The sequence below is a fragment of the Amblyomma mixtum genome, chromosome 6, assembly GCF_055824585.1.
Source record: "Amblyomma mixtum isolate Tamu chromosome 6, ASM5582458v1, whole genome shotgun sequence".
Lineage (NCBI taxonomy): Eukaryota > Metazoa > Arthropoda > Arachnida > Ixodida > Ixodidae > Amblyomma > Amblyomma mixtum.
In genome coordinates this window covers 115,287,915-115,313,440 of record NC_143017.1, presented here as the reverse complement: position 1 = coordinate 115,313,440, position 25,526 = coordinate 115,287,915, and the positions used below count along the sequence as shown (strand labels likewise).

Here is a 25,526-nt window from a genome sequence, read left to right as displayed (position 1 = left end):
CCTGCGGGGAGCGCGAAGCGACGTCCATCAAATCGCGACACTCCGTGACGCGCGTGCCACGTGACCGTCTCTGCCCCGCCCGCGCTGCGGTGCTTCTTGCTCATCGCCTCTGCTTGCTCCACTTCGCTGCTCCAGCACGGGCGGGGCAGAGAAGGTCACGTGGCACGCGCGTCACGGAGTGTGGCGATTTGATGGACGTCGCTTCGCGCTCCCCGGAGGTGCGCGGTTTTCGAATGGCGCGAGAAATGGCCGACATTCGTTGAGCCACAGCGGCGAGGGTAACCGCGGTTTTGAAATAAAAAAAAAATAACGATACAGCTATCATCAACGGCCGACTACAAGTCGTCAATTGCAATCAGGCGCCTGTCGGTGAAAGCTGAACAGTTAACTATTAGAATTCAGTTAATAATTTAGTAGTTAACATGACTCGCCTGCTTTCTAATGTACGCCAACACTGGTATCACTAACCGTAGAAATCGTCTCTGTGCCTCAAAAACCCCACTTTTTTAAAATTATTGGCGGGCTTCTCTGACACACATGGTATACATCAAAGCAGGAGACGGATAGTACAGAAACCCGACAAGTTACTCATCAGTTGCGGCCAGTACTTCGAGCTAATTCAGACGTCGAAATAAAATGAGTAGCAAGAGAATACAAATTATCACGTCATAACACAGAGCCTACAAGAAATGTTTATTGTCTACTACTGCAACGCAACAGTCAGTGAAAGAAATACACCTACGCGTCATACACATTTGTATACACGTGTGCGCACGCGTCCGGTCCGGAGGAAAAAAAAAACGACGCGCTTCCTGTGGCGGCTTTTGATTTCCTTCTGGTTGGGTGCACGCAATGCAACTGCTTCAAGCTGCACACAGTAGCCCAATTTCGCAAGTGGCAACCTCGCAAAAAACTGAAGAGGTCACTTAAGCTCCACCGTTAGGCTTAAACGCTATACCTTTAATGGGTTAAAGCCCATATAAGTAGAACTGGCCATTGTCTACTAAAGATTCATAGATTCTTGGGGCGGCAACTTCAATCGCGCAAAGCGGCAACTCCAATCGCGCAAAGCGGCAACTCCAATCGCGCAAAGCGGCAACTCCAATCGCGCAAAGCGGCAACTCCAATCGCGCAAAGCGGCAACTCCAATCGCGCAAAGCGGCAACTTCGCAAATATATGGGGATTAACGTCCCAAAAAGCGACATGAGCGGTGAAGGACGCCAACTTTGAAAACGGTAACTTCAGTTCGCAAGTGGAAACTTCAAAATCCCAAAAAGCAGTCACAAACTGTCCAGCGAAGTAGTAGCAGCGCATTTTATGTACGCTGCGTTCCCAATGAGCCGTTCGTTCAATTTTCGAAACAAGGTTCCCAAGTGGCGCATAAACGTCAAACACTCGGCGAACTCACAGCCGTCGCAAGCTGAGCAAGATGCACCAGTGCAGGGCTCCAACCATGTCTGCTTGCAGTATAGAAACTGACGGGAGCTACTCGGGAGCTCAGAAAGACGTCTGAATTTTAACGAAGGCGTTTTAAGTGTAATTAAGCACACCCACCGAGCGTGGAAAAAGCCTGGAGTAAACAAAGTCGACACACTGCTTGCTCCACGCTGCAAAGAACGGCAGCCTGTCACGGATTTAGTGGCGCGTGCAGGTTCGATCGCTTGTCAACGTCAGAGTTTCCGACGTCTATCGCAGTGGGCTTTGCAAAATGCAAATTCCAAACAAAATGGCGTTTCGGAGAAGTCAAGGCTACACTGCTCTGAAAGCAAATAGATGCGCATTGCTTTCTAGTTGTGGAGATAACCCTTGACATCTGGGGCAGCACAGGAGACAAATTCAGTGCACTGGATAAAAAAAAAAAAGGAAGATAGAACGCATATGCACGATTTTCTCTCCTTAAAAACGGTCGCTACATTTAGGTCAATAAAAAATGGTGGTGAGTGTATTGATCTACTCCTATAACCCTAACCCAGTATACCACATGGGCGTTCGGTATAACAGGGACAACAAGTCATCTGCAGCTATTAATTAGGCTCAACGCTTCAGGGTACTTTAGAATATTTTTTTTAAAAGTCCCACACACGCACTCAAGCAATGTTAATGACGGCATCGGATGCATTGCGACCACCGCTGACTTTTTAACGGCTAAACCTCCGCACACAGGAGTTATTTTCTACAATCGGGCGCGACAAGGTGCTGCCACCACGCGGCCATAAGGCGAACGTGCGACCGAGCGGTGCGCGCGCCTGCTCACTCCACACTAGTCCAGCCATGCACGTGCAGAGCAACAGAAAGAAGCGCGACGCACAAACTTGGAGGGCAGGAGGACGCGGGTTCGAGTCAACGATAAAAAGAGGGACAGCGCAGGAAGCTTCTCGAGTGCCTGCGTACGGGCCTCTTGAGCGGGGAGTGCTGTGGTCCTGCGCAGCGGGGCTTGGCGACAAACCCAGACGAACCGAAAGGACAACCCGGGCGGGAAGAGAGCACGCATTTATAACAAAATAACAAACAAAAACGAGGTCGCAGCCAAAAAGAACGCGACAGAGAACCCAAGGACATCGGAAAGAGGCTGCCAAGACAAGAGGAGGAAAGAGTATGAGGCAGACAAAAAGAATCAGCACAATGGCGTACCACTGCAGCGGTCGAAGAAGCCTCACAAAGCACTTCCGGTCGCAGAGGCGGCGTTCGCTCTTGCGTGACCCGATTCTCGATGAGGCACGGAGGCGCCACGTGGCGCTGCCTGGGCGCGCCCCCCCGCTGAGGTGGCTGGAGGAGGCGACGGGAGAGGGGCCCCGGTACGTTGCAGTAAGCTCACGGGGGACGCAGGAGGCGGCGAATGCCTTGAGGCGCGCGCGATGGTCGTGGAACGAAAAAAGAAAAGGCAAGGGCGAAAGAGGGAGAGAGAAAAAAAAACGTGAGGCCTGCCCCAGTTTCTAAGCGAGGAGAGCCTCACAGAAGTGAAAGGTTGCGCTCAAGTTGCATCATGCTTGGCAGATGTGGAAGGAGGCCCGCGCGTTCTCGTAGCTGCAACTGCCACTCTCACTCCCTCTTTCCTGCGCACCTCCCGCTTTTAACTTTGCCCTTATTTCACGAGGCGGCTGGTTTCTTGGGTTTCCCAGCGTGCGCCTTGGGAGAAGATACTAAGCAGCGAGCCGCTGACGTCCGTGAATTGCATCAGACGAGATAGTCGATGCGATATCGGCGCCCTGGCACATTAAGGAGCCCAGAGAGTTCGATCAGCACGGGCGCGGGAGAGAAAACGACAAAAGCAAAGGCGCTGTTCCTACAACGACCCAGCTTTTACCCCATGTCTAGCGGGTACAGGCTCAAATAGTCTTCAGATCGCGGGCTTTGCGGCCTGCTGGGGCCACGTCTCGAATAAGGATAGCGTCAAAAGCCGCTACACAACAGGCAAAGCAGATGCGCCGAGTGAGTCAAATTATGCAATCTACGGACGCACATCACTGTACTAGCTTAGAAGCTTGCTGCAACCAAGGAAGCCAAAAGCGTACCGGTGCCGCAGAACACTCCGCAAGAGGACAAAGGAACTGTATAAAAAGGTTTCGAACTTCACGGCAGTCGTGTCCCTCCTTTTTTTTTTTCCTTTGATGAACTAATAAGCCAGACATGGCGCAGCAGAGAAAGTGCAAGAGCCGCGGGCTGGATCGATGACGTGCGGGCTGTCCAACGAAACAAGGACAGGTCTAAAGATGAACTGTCCATTGTTTGCCGCTGTATCGATCGCGACCGCAAAATCGAACGCGCCGTGAAACACTGGCGACAGCACAGAGCGAACGGCGAGCAAGCCTCGGCGGCGCGTCAAAAGGCAGAGGTGAGGCTTTGAGCCTCACTCCAGTGATGCGGGTCATCGAGACAGGAGGCGCGGCCTCGCAGATAACACGACGACGTCACAGCGGTACTCCAGAGAGGCCGTCAGAGGGTATCGCACGGCGACGGCATTCAGCGCGATAAGCAGCCGACGAGATGAGTGGCGACCAGCAGCGCACAACACGCTCCCTTAATCTTTCCCGCAGCTGTTTTCAAAGAGACTTCTCGGAAAAAAAGAGATTCACTCTGGTTTTGAGCGGATGCGAAGTTTCGGAGTCCCCGCACGGTATGCAGCGTCCGCTGCTCGAGAGACGACGGCGAGGCCACAATTAGAAGTCATTACGCGCTGCAGTGACCGCTTTCAAGAGGCGACAGCAATCACAGAAGGGGAAAAAAAAAACTACGGAAAGCTGCATAAGTCACACTCCACTGGACCTTCGGCTCCGGCTACCGATAGGCGACAGGATTAAAAAAAGCATGGACATGCTTAGGTGCTTAAAAAAAATGGCTGTGCCTTAGCTAAGGTTAAGCCTGGATATCTCGAAACGAAAAGCTCTCGCTGCTTTTCAGCCAACTCCCAAGCTACCACTTCTGGATCGGTGTTTCGGCGCCGTCCGGCTGTTGCTTCTCCTTGCATGGCGAGTGTCTGCGCCTGTTTTATGGGCAAGCGCAACTTATATACCCCTCCTTTCAAATGGCACTGCGCACGGCTGCGGCAAACGGTGGCAAGAACGAGAAGCGGCGGCGAAAGGTCAGGCGACGGAGTCAGCGCGCGGCGGCGACGGCTGCGGCCGGCCGCCTGCGCTCCGCGTGATGTCATTCGGTTTCGCGCATGCGCTGCTGCGGCAAATCTGTAGTGTGGCTTACGCGGTGTTGACGAGCCTAGTGAATCTTTTCGCTTCAAAAATGTTTAACAAACCGCGCCATGTTGGCACGGTTTAGGGGTCCCCAACGTGACAGCTGGTGCTAACGAAATCCAGGATAATGATTAGATAAGTCGCCGGGTGACAGCAACAGATGTACTCCGGCTTACCTCGCAATGGCCAGGCCAGCCTGGACCGCACGAGGCACATGTCCCCATATCAACCTCCCATGCCTTCAATAAGGCCACTTCTCCCAGCAGCACGCTTCCAGACTGTGTGGCCAAGGGATTCATGCAGCCCAGCTCTCCTCCGCTCTCATGGGACACATTACGCGGAAATCCCCACTTCCGGGCTCTGCAAGAAGAGCGCACACGGCAAGACCCTAGTCCCATATGGTCCACACCCAGCTGGATCACGTGACCGCGAAGGGCACTTCGTCCAGAGTGCAGACTTCCGGCTCGCTTGCAGTGGTCAAGACAACAGTGGTCAATACAACAGTGGTCAGTACAACAGTGGTCAGTACAACAGTGGTCAGTACAACAGTGGTCAGTACAACAGTGGTCAATACAACAGTGGTCAATACAACAGTGGTCAATACAACAGTGGTCAATACAACAGTGGTCAATACAACAGTGGTCAATACAACAGTGGTCAAGACAACTCAAAATTTTTGGTGAGAAGTTGATGGACGAGAAGCGAGGACGACGCGTTAGGCCTGGAGGCTGAACTTAAATCGGCTCTGATGCCCTCTCCTTCTCATACTCGTCGCCCAAATAGCAAGGTTTTCTCGCAGAAGCGGCTGCGGCAGCGCGTCGACGTCTGGCGACTGAAATGTTTATTTGAGCCGAATGCGTTGTCGAACGACACTGCGGTTCATCCCGAGTTCATCACGCTGTTCGGAATAAAATATTTGCGAGCAAAACAGCCGACCGTCTCAACCGAGAAGTTTCACAACGCACAACGAAAAACGGCTGTATGCAGCGATGAGCAAGTTGTACAACCGAAAATACGGTACCTACAAGCGACGAGGGGCGCCGACGCGAGACGCGAAGCGCAGCAAAAACGATGGCGCGCCGCGAACGGGCGGTCCTCAGCGTGCGCGTCCCGACGACACCGGCGCGCGTACGCGATATATAAAAATGCTGCCCACCGGCCGCGCGTAACTAACGGCACTATTTCGAGCGCGCTCGAAGGCAGGGAGGGCACGGCAGCGTCAAGGTCGACGCCGCCGCCACCGCGACACACACACACACAGACGGCAACAGTAGCGCGCGCTGGTCCGCGCATGCACGCACTGCCGCCCGCACCAAGGACTTCGTGGTCCAGTTGCGCGGACCGCTTTGGGCGCGATATGGTTTTAGCTCTCGTTGCCGGCGCTCTCTTCCAAACTCAGAATCGAAACCTTGCCCCGGACATTGCGTCACGAGTTCCTCCGAACATCGCGACGAGAGATTTCATTCTTTGGCGTGAAGCCAGCTTACAGCGCTCGACAGAAAGGGGTTTCGACGCAGTGGTGTGGCGGCGAGGATCCTTCGCGCAGGCGTTCGACGGCTGCCGCTCATCGTGGTCCTTCCAAAATTAGCGGTGAGGCTGTTGTACGCAGCAGTTCTCAACTGGAGCAAACTGTTTTCACTTCGGCTCGCTCTGCATTGCCACCTTGAGCGGCTAGCGGTCAATGCCACAAGCGCCTATACACATACACACGCCTATACACATTCGACACCCTGGATGACGACGGCCACTCCTCCAGCTACGAAGTAACTCGAAGAGATGTCCCTGCCGCACAAATCCAAGGCAAGAACTACAGAGAAGCGAAGAGCAGCCAATTCTCAAGAAGTCAGCTCTCCTATTAGCAGCTCGATGTGCTACAGAGATGTTTCTCACAACGTGCACTAATGTGTGTCGTCTGTTTGAGGAATCCAAGTCCTTTGGCGTGCAACCTTGGTTTCCGTTCGTCCGGCTTCGATTATCAGTTATGACTGCTCTGACATCGCACAATCAACAGAAGGGCGTGTTTGGATTCCGCATCCATCGATATGCAGCCGCCGCGCCTGGGATTCGAGCCCGCGATCTGATGATCTGCACCATAGAACACGGCCACTGGGCCACTCAGGCGTGCACATCTGCATACACATCGGATGTCCCGGCTAAAAGTAACAAAGATTTAAAAAAAAAGGAGGAATGTGCTATGCTAGCGAAACCAATTCATGGCTGTTTATAGAGTCGCATAACCTTGTCAGCAGCTTTTTTTATATGTATATATAGGGTGAATACAAACGGTACTCAACAAGACGGCCCCGTCCATTCGAAACAATACGAATACACGGCATTCGTAGCTCGCTGTCAGACAGGCTGTGAAGCACAACGCAAAGAACACCATATACCGGGTGTCCCAGCTAAAAGTAAACACGTTTTTTAAAAAAGAGATGGAGTAGCTAAGTGAGACCAGCTCAGTGCTACACGGAGACGCATGATTTAGTCAGCAGTATTTTTTTCTCATTCTTTAAAGGTAAATAAGTAGTAAACGCTTACAAGCTAACAAGTCTCAATTCGGAAGCTGTAGACAATCTTGAAAAATAGCCGGATGAAATGTTTGCACCAAGGTACCCTTTACGCATCTTCATTTACCGGCTTTAAAGGGAAGTCCACGAAATGCAGAAGCCACAACGGTGACACCTCCTAGCGCCCACTGCACATGGAAAGCCCATCGACGACAGCGCTCCGAAGAAAAGCATATTTTGTTCCTTGAGACACTTCAGTTAGCTGTTTTTCAAGCCGATCTACAAGACTACAACTTACGCATCGACGCTTCATTTTTGACACCAATATTTAAAAAGTTAGCTAATAACTGATCTGTACTAATATGGTTTCCAGAACAAAAAAAAAAAAGCTGCTGACTAGTTCATGCGACTCAACAGCACTCAATTGGTTCCAATCGCGTAAGACGCTCGGTTTTCTTTTTTTAGTTTACTCTTAGCCAGGACATGCGGTACAGACAAATGTGCCCGCCACAGTGGCGCAGGAGCTAAGGTGTTCCATTGTGTAGAGCACCAGATAAAGGGATCGAATGCCAGGCGCGGCGCGGCGGTCGCATTTCGATGGAGACGAAATGCAAAAACGCACTTGTATTAACTATGCAATGTCAGTGCATGATCCCCGGGTGATCTAAATGAATCCGGAGTTTTTTGCACTACGCAGCTTCTAGCATATATGCTAGAAGCTGCTTCTATGTCTAGCACTGCATGGCATATATGTATACTTTGCCATGCAATGCTAGACAGAGAAGCATTGCCGAACGTGTTTTCATCACGGTGTGCTTTCTTGCCCAAAGTCTCAGCATTGAGTAAACACGTGCTCCGAAATTCTGAGTGCCGCGAAACTGAAGCAAGGTTTCACGGTGCCTGACCACAGTGAGATAATCGCCACATACCCTTTTCATAGCCACCAGCCACGACAGCAGGGCGAAACCGGGTCATAGGCGCGTAGGAAAGAGGAGCCGCTCGTAAAATCCGCGCACAAAAGGCCTCGAGTGGCGCTCCCACGAGGGTTATTTATACGCGATTCCGAGCAAAGTGAGCCCGGGAGGGACCCCGCGACCACAGCGCGGCTGTCTAGCGCGCGCAGTTTCCCGCAATCACGACGCCTTGTCCGCACCTGTCTGTCTAGCTGTTGAACGCCGCTCGAAAAGAGCTGAACGCCTGGTACACTGCTAGGGGTATAACCTCGACCTTGGCGATGTTAGCGCACAGTGCAGTGACTGATAGAATACGAAACGGAACGGGATCATTCAGGAAAAGAACCAGTTCACTGCATCAGTATTGCGTGCCACTTGAAAGGACTTGCTGTGTTTGAAATGAAAGGTTTATGGTTTATGAGGTTTGACGTACCAAAGCGACTGAAGTCTACAAAGGACGCAGTACAGTGGAGGGATCCGGAAATTTCGACCGCCTAGGATTCTTTGACGTGCACCGACGTCGCACAGTACACGGCGTCTAGAATTTTGCCTCCACCGAAATTCCGGCCGGCACGGTCGGAATCGAACTCGCGTCTTTCGGGCCAGCAGCCGAGCGCCATAACCACTGAGTCACCACGGCGGCCTGTTTGAAATGAAAGGAAAATACATCGACCATATACTATTTGTAAGGCCGCCACTCGTTGCCAGCTGCAACCCTTTAGCAGGACCCCAGCGCCCGCGGAAGCGGCTTTCCATCTTTGAAGGACGGTGATTGGAGCGCCGGTTAAGCCAATCACGGCGTATCTTTCACATCCTGACCAAATGTGGGGGAGAACAGGAACCGTTCCTTATCTGGTTTGCCGAGATGGCAATGAGCACCCAGAAAAGACGATTACAGCGGTTTTTTTGGGGGGCGATGCAAGGGAAACGTCCGGTCCTCACTCTTATCCGCCCGTTTATATTATCACTCTTATCCGAGCGTCCCGCCGTCTGTGCTGTACCGGCTTCTCTCTCAATTATTGCTTACGTATGGCACGCACTGATGGCGGGTGGGTACGCATCAGTGTCAAGAACTTAACTTGCAGCGCGAGTGGAGAGGGGGGCGGCGGCGTGCTTGAGACAAGTCGGAAGAAGAGCCCCGACGGGAGAGGGTATGGATGTCCTTACCGTAGAGATAGTGGTGTCGTATTTGTTTCTGATTTGGTTTGTGCTCTTAGCGAGACCCTGGGTTTGAGGCTGAGCCCAAACCACGGGGTAGGTCTATGTTTGATTGGAGAATTGATGCGCGGGCCACTGAAAATGACCGCCCCTGTTTATTTGTTAATTGAGGGTATAAAGATCGAAGTGAACGAATGGAGTCCAGCCTGAGCTGGAGCTCCATGCTTAGAATGTAATGCAGTGCTACTTAGGCTCTAACCTGCTAGGTCGATGAGTAAAGTAGCGCAAAGTTTGTTCTTTTTGTAAATTCATTCCTGCTGTTTCCAGTTTTACTCTCTGTACAGGTGCCGTCAGAAGTAAATGGAAGGCAATACTCCGCTATGCTAAACTCTACAATTCTGCAGAACGTGTAAACACCGTAGCTTAGAAGGAAATAGGCTGAAACAATGTACGCACTGATTAATGCACACAACTTAAGCTGCTAGAGGAAGAAGCGAATCTTTGTCGTACATCCCGAATATGAACACTAGCAGGAATGTAGCACGCGCGGAAATCTAACTTGAACTACATCTTCGACGGCCCACATAACATATGTCTAAGCAGCGCAGAAACTTTAATTCATTTTTGTTTGCTGTTATCTTTTTGTTGCAAACTAGTCAAGAGGTTAGGAAAAATAAACCTTAAAAGATAGTGTGTTTCAAGGAGCTCCACGCTTACGCACGAAACCGCAGTCAAAGCTGCTGGATTGGTCGCTCGCGCACGAAGCCGGCGATAAGAGGTAACCAGCTCTTCAGGCGGGCAATGCTGCATCTCCAGGTGCTCCGCGCGAACAGACTGGGAAGACCGCGCGCCAAGGTCGTCGTCGTCGAGTGGCCCGCGTATCGCGCTGCGCGTGCAAAGAGGAACTGTTCGACAAACGTCGCCTCCAACGGGTGCCGCGATGCTGCCGAGCGCAAGCACGTCGGTCTGGGCGGGCTTCCTGCAGCTTTGCCCACAAAGCGCACCTGTCGCTGTGTTCTCGGCTGACGGCTTTCTACTCAATATATTTTAACTACTAAACATTATTACTATCAGCAGCAACAACAGAAGCAAACGTTCGAGCAAGAGAATGCATGTCTACTTTTTTTTTTTTTTTACACGTGTAGAAACAGCGTGGTCCAAGTCGCGACTCGGAAGTCCTCAGCCGGTAAGGTCAACGATAAAAGCGGCAAAAGCCATCACTAACTCATGACCGATCGACGTACAAAGCTCACACGACGCCAGCGACGGTGAAGACTTCACTAGCCGCTCAGGGAGCAAGAAGCCTACCTCATCTCACTACACTTCCACAAGGGAATGCACCTAGCTTAGCCAGGGGCACGTGACGTATTGTTACGCCGCTGGACCTACGTTTCTGCCTGATTAACCCCGGCATGTGGACACAAGACCGACTGACGTTCGCCCGGAACAGAGGCTTTTAGCATACCTGAGACGTATTTGCGTAGACGTATACCGGTATACCGGACGCCGGCTGCGCACGCGCAGTAGCATGGGTGGGGCCAGGCGGGGACACTGCGCTTACACGCAACCGGCCTCCGGTAAACCAGTGTACGTCTACACTAATACGTCTCCTGTATGCTAAAAGCCTCTAATGCTGCGTCAAGGAGACGGACATACAGCCGACTGTTGTGTGTGCGTCGCATACGTATGCACACGAAGCATGAGACGCCTTTCAGAGAAACGGGTGGCAGCAATGTTTTCGCAGCGACAGTGTGCAGTGCGGTGCTTTATTATCGGCGAGGCGAAAAGGAGAGCGGTGCCATCGCGCGTGCTTCTCGAGATCCTCCATCCAAGCGGCAATTTGCTTCCTTATTCATGATCTGTAGCACGCAAATCACTGGAGCCGCGTATGAACGGGAAAATGCCGACCCAGCTAGGCGAGGCAGACTCCGCAGATACTAACACAGCAGCAACAGGAACCACTGCCGCTCCGGTCTGCGCACTCGAGCTTGTTGGGTATGCACCGGGCAAAATTAACGACCGAGGACACGATGGCGAGTTCTAGAGCGGAACGTTTACAGTCACCATACCGCCACGCTGGATCCGCGGGCGTCAAGGGCAACAGCAACAAAGAAAAAGCCCTCAACTAAACAGAGAGACCACTACTAAAATGACAAAAAAGAGCTTCAGGGAAGATAAAAGCATACGAGGTCGATGCGAGCAGCTCGGCGATGTCCGCCTCGTCAGGCGCAAGCCACGCAAAATCGTGAGCTATATATGAGCGCGTACAAGAGGGGTGGGCGGGGCGGATTCCTTCATTAGCGAAAGAGCTGTGATGGGTATATAACGAGATGCCCATAAACGGAACGCGAGTGCCTGTTCTATTTCTCCTACTCTTCAATGGAGAAAATGGCTAGGCTGTCACGCTGGCCAAGGGTGACATCTAAATGGACACCTCCTGAGCCCGTGACAATACTGGACACCCCGGACTCGATAACGAGGCCATGACACTAACCAGACGTTTCGGTACACATAGCAGCCCGATCTCCCATTTGCACCGTCCTGCTGCTCACCAATGCCAGCGCGTGCGTGCGGCCTCGCACGAGATAATTCTTACGGGATGGCCGTGAACTGAGTCTGAGGGTCTGAGGCAGAATACGGCGTTGTCGAATGAGGACAGTCTGCGCAGCTCAAGCAGCGACCCTCCAGGAAACGCCTCAGCAGTTTTATACGCCTCCATCCTAGCCCACTCCGCTCATCTCTCTGCTCGATGGACTTGAGGACCAATTCAGGCTCGTTGAAGCTCAGTGACCCCTTAATTTTTTTTCTCTCGGGTCTCCCCCACTCCCGGGCATGCCCTGAATTGGTCCTCAATCTACAGCCTTTACTTTCTCCACTATCCTACCCCACAACAAGTTCTGATGAATGGACGGATGCACCACGCATTCAACTGGAGCGCTCTTTAAAGTACGTTTCTGCTAAGCAGACGCTAGTCGCTATTGCCTAGGCCCCAATGCCAGGTTTCGATCATCTGTCTCTCTATAAAGCACTGCAAACATGGCTCCCGTAGAACACAGCCGTTCGGAGATGGAACACACATCAGCGGTCCATGTTGCAGTAATACTACAACTAGTAGCACAGCTCGAGGGCAACTTAATTAGCTCGAGTTGATTTCACCACACGAATGTTTAAACATATCCCGTCATCCCGAGAACTGCGCGCATGTGCATATTCATGCAGTGATGGTGAGGGCTGTGTGTGTGTGCGCGGGAGGGGGGGGGGGGGGGGCTGTATTAAGGAAGAAAATGACTGGGAGTTCGCCCTCCCCCTCCACTTCCCCGGTCTAGAAGCCCCAGCACGGCCGGACTCAAGCGGCGGCGGCGAGCGCTTTCTTATATACTGTACATACAAAGCGCGCGCCGGCGCCTCTCCAATCCGGCCGTGGCCCCGGTTACTGTTGAGGCAAAGGCGGCATGCTGCCAGAATACCGAACAAAACAAAAAAAAAACTATAAACGCAGAATACGCGACAGCATTAGGACAGGGACGCGAGAATCGCCCTGTCCGGCGCTGCACAGCGCAAAGACGACGAAAGTGAGATATCGCGCGCAACCCAGATGCTCTCCCCATCCGCGGCACAGATGGTCGGCCGGCTGACACGAAAGCGACCCTAATTGGTCTCAATGGCGCGCAGAGAAGTAAATATGCAGGCATGAGACCGGAGGTGCAATGGTCATCCACTGTCCTCAACTGGGTCAACGGAGTGATGACCCACGTGCGCTCCACGGGGCGACCTTTCACTCAAAGGGAGCGAAACGAGCATGCATACGAAAAGCTCATCGCAAGGACGGCTTCCGATGTGTTACTGACGCTTTCGCGCAGGGCTCGGCGCCTGGTCTCCGGGAGGTCTTCGACAATGACGTAAAAGAAACCTTTACAAAATAAACAAGGCACGGGTTAGACCATCTTTCTCCCACACTGCACTCTTATGCGAAGCATACTACTTTAGCTACCACTTCAGCCCTTCACCGTGGTTATGCGCCTCCAAATCACGTGATACATGACGTCACACCACGTGACACGATGACGTCACGACAGTAGAGCAACGGGGGCCCACCTCGCGCCGTCGCTGTGCGCCTCCAAATTACGTGACACGATGATGCCACAACACGTGACACGATGACGTCACGACAGTGGAGAAACGGGTGCCCACCTCGCGCCGTCGCTGTGGTTGTGCGCCTCCATATCACGTGATACATGACGTCACACCACGTGACACGATGACGTCACGACAGTGGAGAAACGGGGCCCACCACGCGCCGTCGCTGTGGTTGTGCGCCTCCAAATCACGTGATACGATGACGTCACGACAGTGGAGAAACGGGGGCCCACCTCGCGCCGTCGCTGTGGTTGTGCGCCTCCAAATTACGCGACACGATGATGCTTCGCATTCTCCAGGCTTAACCAAGTTAAGCCTCAGCCATTTTTTGAACGTGTATACGCCGCGGCCTAACCGCCCCACAATTTTTCTTCTACGTACATCGCGATGACAGCCTGCTATCTGGCGACAGGCTAAAAATCCTCAGGGCAGCTAGGGAGAACTTGAAAAGAGACTTTTTTTTTTTTTTGAAATCTAGTCAAGCGGGAGGAACTCGCGAAGAAGACGCCTCAGCCTCCTCCTGAAGCGTCAAAGGTATACGGCCAACGGACGTATAGTGCCTAGAATTATTCTAGGCACTATACGGACGTGCTCAGCACGAAAAATAGCAGACGTTAGGACATACAGATTTGACATGTAGCACACGAGCGCCAGCGTCCGACCCTCCAAACTAGAAAGAAACGCATCGGTCTGACAAAAAAAAAAATTCTAGTAGTACAACTGCAGGGCCTGTTTTATTCAGAAGGCAACAAAATATGTATTACATTACAACGAAAACGATCAATTTTACAGTAGGTCAAGAAAGGGGATACGGGAATCGGGCAATGTCGTTTGGTCGCCCTAGCGCCTCTCTTGGAGGACTCGATATATCAGACAAACTAAGCCTCGCTTGAACGCCGCAGATTCACGACCTTACACACGCAGTGTTACTTTCCACAGGGTAAACATAGGAGATCTGTCTCCCAGTATACAGGGCCACGACTCGCGCATTAACATTATCGGCTTCACCTCCATTCATAGCGGATAAACACAGAGTGCAGTCTCACCTGAGAAAATAACTCGCTCACCTGAATACTGACGCCCATAGCAAGAAAGATAGCGGCCAGCAAGGCACGGCTACGCAGAACTCCCTCATTCCAGACGCAACTCGGTTCTCTGCGATCTCGACGGTTGCGCGATAGGACACGTGGAGCGGCGTTCGCGCCGCGGAAGATGGTGGCGGCATTAAAAACACGAGTGGTATTAAAAATAAAAAATAAACAAGCGGGCGTGCGGTGCAACACCTACTGCCATGGACAGTAACGTGACGAGTGTGACTGCCCACGCCAAGTATATTAAAAAGGTCGGAAAAGTCGGCTGGCCGGATAATCTCCTACAAGCTTCTGAAGACTAAGATGTAGTGCGCACCCCCTCTGTATGACCAAAAGGACAGTGAAAACGCTATGCTTTCGACAGAAGTCCGAAAATGTAGATCGTTTATTCGCCAACAGATGACGCGACAATCTGTAGGACACCGCATTATGGGCTACTTAATGAGCGCGTTTTTATTGCACAAGCCCTGCAGAGGGGTTATTAACTAAGTGAAGAACTATGGCAATCCCTCCTCGCTGGCGCTATCACGGAATGCGGGCCCCAGAAGCAATCAAACAAGATGTCTGTACTGTTGAACACATCGCTGTACAGTGTTTGTGCACACGAAGCGACGACTGTAGAGAGAAATGGTGGAAATCTGCGGCTGACGCCACTGTTTTCTGCTAGCATGCGAGGCTGACGCTGAAAGTATCCCCAATGAGCGATAGCGAAGGTCGTGCTGTCTATCACAGTTTACAGCTCTCGACGCGAATACAAGTCTGCCTCAAGTCTGTGTCATCGTGCTCGAGACAGTCAAGAGCGACAGCCGGTGAAAGACTTCAGCAGATGATGAAAAGCGCAGTGCTCGACAGAAGAACAGCGGCGTGAGTTGCACATCACCTTTGAATTGTTGCCGCACGCAGCGTTTGCTACATCACGCATAGCACATAAAGGAGGCGAACCTACTTCTAGGGATCAACTGCTCATTTCTGGCGAGTACTGCCAATAATCTTTCAAGTGCTCTGGCGTCTACATACTGCCCTGAAGCTCCAATCCATGTTACCGCGAACCCGAACGTGTCGCAAGCAGGTATGCTTGCAACACTTTCGACCTCGTACTCTGCTTTCAAGCATAGGGATACGCAGCTTCCGACATCGGCCGAACGCTGAGGACTTGGGGCTTCGCCAGAGCATACTATATTTATACGATGCACAGGAAACACGCGAAACAGCGTCCTTCGAACGTAAGCAGTCATGCGGAAGTAGATTCGCACCTACTTCCGCTGCAGTTACGTGGCCTTTCCTGTCTTGGGGGAACGTTGAGCTTGCGGTTGTAACCATCTCAGATAGCGGTCTCTTAGATACTGCCGCCCGCATGTCACAGGCGCATGTTGACTCCTTTATATAACGGAGCTTCCTTATACCGTTAATAACACCATTCTCAGTCATGCTCGGATCACATCAACACACTGCGCTACGTAAATACGCCATCCAATCAAACGAATTATCGCAGAGCAGAAGCCTTTGCTTTCCCAGCACGCGGTGATATCAGTCGGGCCACTCGACTCCGTATCGGCTGCCTGCGATACGAGCGCCGAACGAGTAACGCGGCTCTGCCCGACCAACAGCGTTACGTCGGCCGTGAAAAGAGAAAACCGCGAAAGCTAAACTTAGACACTAAAATCAAAGGAAGTAAGCGCTGACGCCAGCCTACGATATATATATACCCATTGGCAGTGAGCAGGGTACATCCCACAGACTTCTCACAGTTCCTTTGTTCGCTTTTATCTGTCGTGCACCTCACAGTGACGCCCTTGCGCTCTGGCTCCGTATATGCACGCACCCATTGTTCACTGCAGGAACTCTACAGATACCGTTACGCGCGAGTCATTCGGGCAAAAATGCGTGGAAACCCTTCCCCAGACAGGCAGAACGCGTCGCTGAGACGAACGGCAGCAAAGCGAACACGCATCGATGTGTCATAGGCGTACAGATTGGTTTGATTTGGTTTATTGGGGTTTAACGTCCCAAAGCGACTCAGGCTATGAGGGACGCTGCAGTGAAGGGCTCCGGAAATTTCGACCACCTGGGGCTCTTTAACGTGCACTGACATCGCACAGTACACGGGCCGCCAGAATTTCGTCTCCATCGAAATTCCGCCGCTGCCCACAGTAGGAACTGCACAGCCGAAACCTGTGCAGTAGAAACGAAACAGCACAGTAGTATCATGCACCGTTGCGATGCATATGGTACAACCACTACTGTCTCGGAATATCTGCTCACAGGTAGCCGAAGAAATTTACAACCAAGTCGTTTTGTGTGATAACGCCCTAAAGTTTCACCGAGAAAACAGACGCTGGCCTGCTTCTACAGGGTGCCACATTCTGACCCTTTTACCCTTTTATCGCTCCTCTCAAAAAAAAAAACGTAAAAAACAAAAGAAAGAGAGGATGCTTGGACCAGCAATTCGCCTCCAAAGAAATAGGACCGCCGAGGCCGGGATCGAATTCGCGTCACTCGGGTCAGCAGCCGAGCATAACCACTGAGCCACCGCAGCGGCAAAGAACTCCTATGTGCAGAGATTTAGCCGTTAAAAAGTCCGTGGTGGTCGCAATAATCCGATGCCCTCAATAACAGTGTTTGAGTGCGTCTTTGGGACTTTTCCAGGGATATTCATTTCCGACGCACGCTAATGTTTATTCGGTACTGGCCTGTCGCACGATGAACTGTAAGACTTGCAGAATGAAACGGTCACAACTGGTACGATTATCTAGGTTTATCTATCAACGGTTTCGGACGGTGGCCCGTCCTTGATCAGGGTTAAAGGTAACCCTGGTGAAGGACGGTCCACCTTCCGAAATCGCTGATAAATAAAAACCTATAGATAACCGCACCAGTTGTGCCCGTGCCATTATTACTATATATAACATTATTATATATATTATTATACATTATATATATACAATATATTACATAATCGCCGACGCGGCTCGGAGCTTCAGAGGGCAGCGCGGAGAGATACTCTCGTACGCTTACATAAACATTCGCGCGCAGAAACGATTGATGAGGTGGGCGAATGCGGAGCACGGTATTCAATAAGCCGCCCGCAGCGCCGCCACGTCGAGCGATCGAAGGTCGAGCGTCCGCGCTTCGAATAACGCAAAGGGCGCTGTACAGGGCTGTCTGCAAAGGACGGCAGACCACGAAGACGATGAAACGAAGCTAAAGAGAAAAGGCTGCGGTTGGGTTCTAAGGGCGACGCCCGGTGCCCTTTAGGCACACAGAAATGCAACAGAGGGATGCACTTACACGCTGACCCAGAACAGCGTCAGGGAGGTAGCATAATGTATGCGGGAACAGAGAGTACGCCCGCAGCGCGCGTCAAGTGTGACGTGCGCGCGAAAAGAACACCGTCGTGAGTCGAAAAGTGAAAAGAAAAAACAGCGGCGCATACGTCGGTTGTTCCTAATTAATATTCCGGTACTCCCTGCACATACGAGCTCGACCGCTCGTGATGCCTGCTTGAGACCTTATTACTACTTGTCAGTGCTACTCCCTCGTCTGCCAGCGCGGAATGCGAAAAAGAAAAAGAACACGCTTATCGGTGTTCCGCTCAGTGATGCCAAGACGTGCATAAACAGCGCCCTAAACTTGCAGGACGAAGAAATTAGCAAACAAAAAAAAGGTTCCCGGGTATGTTGGTGGATGGGTAGGAACAGATAACTTCGACTTCCTTAATGCGCCACTCTGGGTGTGAAACAAGACAAAAAAACAAAAAAAAAACAGGCAGACAGAGGGCAACTCGCCCCCACTCTAAAAAAAAAGCAAGAGAATGAAGCAAATTAAAGAGCCCTCGTTGTAAAATTCAGTACAGACACTTAAGATTGCTTATGTACGGGAACGCGAAAGCATTAGTTTTTTGCGCTACACCGACTTTCTGTCACTAAAGTTCTTTCTGCGAGATGGTTCGTCTGCGTTATTTGTTATGTACAAAGGTTTGGTTTGGTTTATGGGGTTTAACGTCTCAAAGCGACTCAGGCTACGGGGGACGCCGTAGTGAAGGGCTCCGGAAATTTCGACCACCTGGGGTTCTTTAGCGTGCACTGACATCGCACAGTACACGGGCCTCTAGAATTTCTCCTCCAAAGAAATTCGACCGCTGCGGCCGGGATCGAACCCGCGTCTTTCGGGTCAGCAGCCGAGCACCATAACCACTGAGCCACCGCGGTGGCCTGTTGTGTACAAAGACCGGCACACGTTCGGAACTTCGAGCTGCACATTGCCTCGGCGGCGACTCTCTCTCAGCGGCCTCTCATCGATGCAACGCGATTGGTCTTGAAGTGTCCCTGCCGCGTCTCTCCCCAGACGCGACGCCATCTGCACCTCCTGTAGCGCGCTTGGCCTCGACGCAACGTGTGCGCCTCGCTCAGAGCCGTGGGGTGATGACTTCATCTTCTGGGACCATTTCTCGGCCTCAATAACAACGGCGGTCGCCGAAGGAAATGCGTATATTCGAGCTAGTTGTGCTTTCGCATTAAAAAAAAAAAGTGCAGGCTTCGAACACCACGCTGCGCTTTCATGCCCACCACGGACACAAAGGACCAGACGAAGTGTCCAATAACGCTGCGTGAGATGAGACAGTTACTGCGTCAGTTCCTTTCCTCAAAACAAAAAAGGAAAAAATCATGTCTCAAGATATCCGAATGAGGTTCGCTCGCTGTAACCACGCACCAAATAAATTATGGTTTATTGGGGTTTAACGTCCCAAAGTGACTCAGGCTACGAGGGACGCCGTATTGAAGGGCTCCGGAAATTTCGACCACCTGGGGTTCTTTAACGTGCAGTGACATCGCACAGTACACGGGCCTCTAAATACATTTTCGCGCAGTTCCCGTCAGCTCTGAACGCTCGAACACTTCCACCAGGCCGACACAGACGCAGTCCCAGAGGCACGGGCAACGTCGATGCCCGGCCAGAAATAGAAAAAGGAATAGAAAAGGAAGGAGGAAAGGACGAATCTACGGAGCGGACACCCACCGGTCGGCGGCTTCGGGCGAAGGGCGGTCACTCACTCCTGGCTCCCTTTACGTCGCACGCAAAATGCCGGGCCAGAACGGACGCGGGCGCCTCCGTGATCTTTCCGCGCACGCGCAGGACTACCTCGGGCAGCTTTCTACACTCTCTCGCCCACCGGTCGGCCGTGGCAGCGGCGCGCAGTGTGCGTGCACCTGTAAACATCCGAGCTGACAATTTTGCAGTGTGTGTACAATGCGGCGGGGAAAAAAACAACGGAAGGTGAGGCGCGTAAAGGGCTGCGCGTAATCAAGCGGCGGCCGGCGCAATCTGTGCCCGGCACGCGCCTGTATACACAGAGGGCAGACATTTATTGCGACAGTGCCCCCGTATAGATAACCGGGCCGCCGCCTCCGCGGCCAGCCGCCACCGGTTTCAAACAACACGGTCAAGGTGCCACCGGAGCCGACGGCACTGTCGCGTGCCCCCGGTTTGAGCGATTCATGCACGCAATGACGCGTCTCCCGACATCCCCTGAAACAAAATCAGCCCCGTCATTGGGCGCCAGCACGGTGTTTCTTGCGCGCGGCCGAGTTCGGCAGCAAAATGGAGATTCGGTAGCCGAATGCTTCAAGTTGTAACTGGTGTACACACGCAAAATTGAACGAACGCAGTTGATTCGAATTTACGGATGATACGAGAAAAAAAAACTGCCAGTCGGCTTGGGCAATCAGGCCAAACGCGGATATGTGCGCTAGCATGACGCAAATTGTCAGTTGGAGCTACGACCTACTATAGGTGGTACCAGGTGCAACCTAATTACCACTCCAACTTTTCCCGTTTAGCTAATGTGCAAGGATCATTCGAATCACGTTCTCCTCCTAACCGCTGCTGCTCATTCCGCTTGGCTGGGCCACCTAAGGGGCTGTGCCACCTAATTAGCGCCCCAGGTTCTCGCCTGGTTACCACCGGCTACACCTTGGCAAGTAAGCAACCCGGTGGGCAGGTGCTATGGCAGGTGTTACCATCGGTGGGACTTGTGCTGCTTGGGTTGGGTTGCGACGCAGATTGCCCTTCCCAAGCAGCCTTTCACAATCAGATGGACTGCCGCCTGACACGGTGGGCAAGTGAGCAACCTGTCACAAAACCGGCAAATACGCAAACTGCGAACTTATAGCCACCTCGGACCACATGGGAGGGTCCTCATGCCACCCGGGAGGAACGACACGAAATTGAAAGACCAATGGGATACCTTACCACTGAGCTCCAACCCGGAGACTCAACCACGACTGGCCCGACTAGCCGAATCCGCCATCGAGAGCAAGGACCTTTCGGCAGTCGTCTAGGCGGGTAGCCCTCTAGCTATACCCTCTTTCTGTTGGACATTAAAGTATCGGACTCTCCTGCTCACCGGAGAAGTCGGAGCTCCTCATAATCCGCCCCACAACACGAAACTGTCCCACAGCCCCCATCACCGTGACACTGGAAAACCGGCCCATCCCGGAGGTAAACACTCTCCGGGTACTTGGCCTCCACATCCAGAACAACGGGAAAAACACACTCACCATACAGAAACTCAAGCAGACAACTGTGTCGATATCACACCTAATCCGCCGCGTTTCTGCACACCACCGGGGCATGAAGGAGCATGACCTATGTCGTCTCATTCATGCCTTCGTCCTCAGCCGCTTTATCTTCACGCTCCCCTACCTGAAACTCCAGGCTAGGGAAATCTCCACCCTGGATGCCATGATTCGAACAGCATTTAAGACAGCATTACACCTACCCCAAAATACCTCAACCGAAAAACTCTTTCAACTAGGCCTGCACAATACGATAGGGGAGCTTATTGAGGCCCACCGACAGACACAATACATACGTCTCGCGAGAACCACCACCGGGAGACACATCCTACACACCCTCGGTATACGCCTACCAGTTACCGATCCCACACAGCTCCAGGTACCCCGCCTCATTCACCGCGATTTATTTATTAAACCTCCCCCCAAAAACATGCATCCCACCTACCACGAACCCCGCCGCAGAGCTCGCGCACGGGCACTCCACAAATACTATGGCACGGAACCGTATGCCGTTTGGGTGGATGCCGCATGCACGGGCGAGGACGCGGTTGTCGCCATCACGAACCCCTCCCTCCAACCCATTGCCACACTTCACATAACCCCTACTGCCACTTCGGAGGAGGCCGAAGAGGCCGCCATTGCCCTGGCCATCACCCGCACGGAGGCGCGATATATACTGTCAGATTCCAAAACTGCCATACTAAATTTTGCTCGCGGGAGAGTTCACGTCCCTGCATTTCGCATACTGGACTCCCTCGCCGCGCACCCGCCCCGCCATGTGGAGCTGATATGGGTGCCTGCCCACTCCGGGAATCCCGGAAACGAGGCCGCCAACGCTTTAGCCCGAGCTTCTCTCAACCGGGCACCGGCGGCCTCCGACCTGGGGTTCTCGCGGGAGCGCATGCACTCATTCAGTGAAATGACGCAGGCCTACAAAGCCGAGCGTCGGCTCTGCCCCCCACCTCATCCTTCCCTCGACAATTACCATCAGACACTTTGGAGGCGGCTCCAAACACGCACTTTGCCCTCCCCTTATATACGCTCACGATATCACCCAGTCCACACGAACCCTTCCTGTACCCTCTGCCACCACCCCAAAGCCACCCTCGACCATATTCTTTTCCTCTGCCCGGCGGATCCTCCCCCGCGGGGCCTGGAGCACCTTACCTCATGGGAGGCTTGGGAGACCCTACTGCGCTCCGAGGACCCGGCCAAGCAAGCCATCGCCACCGGCCGGGCTGCCAGCGTCATGAGCCTCCGGGACATGAACGTTTGAGTGCAGTGGGGCCGTGCGGGGGCCCAAGGACCGACGTGTCCAAAACTCCCTTGTTATAAATAAAGTTTTCATCATCATCATCATCCCTATCCTATCCTATCCTATTCACACAAACGGACAAGTAGAAGAGACACATCGCCCAAATGCGGTGAATGGCCACTGTAAGTGCTAGCGCGCACCAAAACACTGAATCAACAGCCCAGTGTCAAAACACTGTAGTGCCCCTCTCGTCTTCCTCGTGAGGTGTGCGCGAATTTATTCATTTTGTCACTGGATTCCATCCACACTGATTTGCGCTGAGCGCCACCTTGGAGATGTTTCGGGACGCCGTCAACCATTCGGAAGTGGGGAAAGGGTGAAGACTAGAGAAACCGTCGAGCTCCCAAATGCGAGCCGCTGTGAAACTTAGCAAACGAAACGCACTATAATGAAAACCACTCTCGTATTATACTGGACGCACACTGAGGACCAGCCCTCCTTATACAACACACACCAATCGGCCACGAAAGAAACGTGACAACGCGAGAGCGCGGCCTTAAGTGTATGCATTCTGCGCCGCCGGAAGGTGCGCCCTCAGAGCGCCACTCCACGCATGGCTGACGCAAGACGGAGGCGCATGTTCTTTGAGAATCTCTTGAAGCGGCGCAGGCTATACCGAAGGTCACGCGTGTACATGCTGCGGCCCGCTGGCACGGGTCTGGTCGAAAAGCACGCGAACAGCTGTTGCATGCGCCTGCCAGGTTCCACGACTTCACATTCACCTAGTTAATGTTATGTAACCTGGTACCTGGCCTATGTTAACTGGTTAATGACATGACATGGCACACTTGCCAGACTTCGAGACATTGGTCGATTTTGGAAGTTCTCCTTCGGTATACCATTATTGCCTCTCCGTCCCGCTCAGCGGTCTACTAACAGACACAGCTGCGCACACGTAAACAAGGACATGAAGGGAACACAACACGCGCAGCTTGGCCTGCTGTGTTCCTTTCACGTCCTTGTTTACGAGTGCGCAGTTAGCTCAATGACAATGAAACGCCCGACTAGCCCATTAACGTGCTCTCATAAAAACAATGTTAATGCCACGTCTTTTCCGTTCCTGAAACCTATTCCTGTCTGGAAGTTAAAGCTTAAAGCTGAAATAAGGCTCAAATAAAGCTGAAGTAACTAACCAGGCTGGGGAATGAACGGCAAATTCGGAAGCAGTCAACATGCCGACGGCACTTTTAAGCCCGATAAGCTGATACAAATTACGCTGGGAGTTCTGCTGGCCCAGAACAGCAAAGATGAGTGCGAGAGTCGTCTCGACAATATATTCCGTTCGTTTATACCCGATGTTCGCAGTAAGTGGTCTCTCCATATAACAGCCAAAAATATTAAGTGCGCCAAAAGTAGCCTTTGTGTTATGCGCGTCTACTTGTTCAAAGGAGACCTTTTCGCGGTTCGTTTCCAGGCTCGCCTGGGCGGTCATGTTCTCCTAGCTGAAACCCTCACCGCCAACAATCAACTTTTCGGGACGAGATAAAAATAACCTTGGTTCAAGCGTCCATGGTAGCTAAAGTGGCAGGCCGACCACATTAATCAGATTCCTTGCGTTAGTGGAGTGCTTGGACTTGCGCTTGGCCGACGGTTACTTACTGTCCCAATGCTGCCTTTTTATTAAATTTTTGGGCCGACACGTTTCTGTTTTTTTTTTTTTTCCCCGGGCGGTGTTGCAAGGGCTGAGAGACACTCTTCGATCTCCGCGCTTTCTGGAAGCGCGACCTCTTCAACTTCGCGGGGAAGGGGGGCGTTTATGGCTCCTCCTCGTTTGAACTAACCGAGTTGTGCAGCCAAAGTTGTTTTTTGCATCTCAAAGATTGTTTATCAAGATATTAAAGGTGCACTAACTGTCACTTCTTGGTGGACACCTCAACCGCGCCCTGAGGGGACGGAGGAAGGTGGGAGTGATAGAAGAAAGCGAGAAAAAGGCGTCGCAGTGGAGGTCTCCGGAATAACTACCGACCACCTGGGGATCTTTAAAGCGCACTGGCATCGCACAGCACGTGGACGCCTTCTTGCGCTTCGCTTCCATCGAAACGCGCCTGCCGCGGCCGGGTTCGAACCCGGGTGCTCCGGTTCGTTCGTTTGTATCTGAGACGAACTGTCATTGCCCCAATGCATATTATGATGTTAGCACAGCACTCATTCGTAATAACTGAGAGTTCGTTATATCTGCGGCCGTTATAGGTGGGCTCGACATAGGGGTCGGTCTTCTCGGCTGCAACCAAAAAAAAAGGCCCGTATTCTCCACGCGAAGCTTGACACAACCAGCTGGCTGTTGAGTATGAGTCACTCTATCTTATAGTTGAGAATTGTTAGGGAAGCAAAGCCAGGAACGTATTTAGTGACACGGTGGTACCGTTGCATAAGCAGCACAGTTGTGCCATTCGAGGCATTGCTAGCTTACACTCCTCTACAGACCGGGAACCGCCACTATCATCACAAGCTTAGAGCAGGAAGTAGGCTTGTCAACTGCAAGTAAGATACGAAACCGTGCATGGGTGTCACAAAAAAAGTACCATGTTCCGGCCACCTAGACGACTGAGCTAAAATTCCATCACTGCCATAAACACGCAGAACGCACGAGCACAGCGGGACAACCCAACGATAACATGTCAATTAGTTCTTATAAATTTTCCGATCGAGTATTTGTCTGCCGGCTGTCCCATGTATCTTAACTTTTCTTAATGACGATAGAATCCCTTATACAAGCACAGCTTTAAGTTCTGCCATTCGTACATTAACTAGTGGTTAATGAACAGTTTATGCTGGCAAAAACGCCGAGACAGATTAAGTGACTTTTAACCACAAATCAGAAATAATATTATCCGAAAAAAAAAAAACAACCAAACTTGCTCTCTAAAAGGAATACTAGAAAAAAGTTCCACCGAATTTACAAAAAAAAAAAAAAATAAGAAACGAAATGTCCAGCCCCAACATATAAATCACGCTCACTTCCGTTTCCCTCACAGCGCAGTTTAGTTAGTTTAGTAGCTGCTAATCGTAATTAGCGGTTTTTTGAGCAAAGGAAATGGCGTAGTAACTGCCCCACTTCTCGGTAATAATAAAGTACAGGCAACAAGTTCCAAAAGAGGCGCGGC

At 52.0% G+C, this 25,526-nt stretch overlaps 2 protein-coding genes across 3 annotated transcripts in view; one reads left to right on the top strand and one right to left on the bottom strand.

The window, feature by feature from the left end:
- Positions 1–25,526, top strand: part of LOC149340132 (proton-coupled zinc antiporter SLC30A2-like) — a 59,575-nt gene that overhangs the window by 4,786 nt on the left and 29,263 nt on the right. The gene's annotated exons all lie outside the window — the stretch shown is intronic.
- Positions 1–25,526, bottom strand: part of LOC149340133 (zinc transporter foi-like) — an 86,050-nt gene that overhangs the window by 56,103 nt on the left and 4,421 nt on the right. Inside the window, exon 1 of one of the 2 annotated variants that reach the window (XM_089548882.1) lies at positions 19,549–19,731. The exons of the other annotated variant lie outside the window; for it this stretch is intronic. The gene's annotated coding sequence lies outside the window, so the exon portion shown is untranslated. Of the gene's footprint in view, positions 1–19,548; positions 19,732–25,526 lie in introns of those variants that run through there. 2 annotated transcript variants of the gene reach the window in all.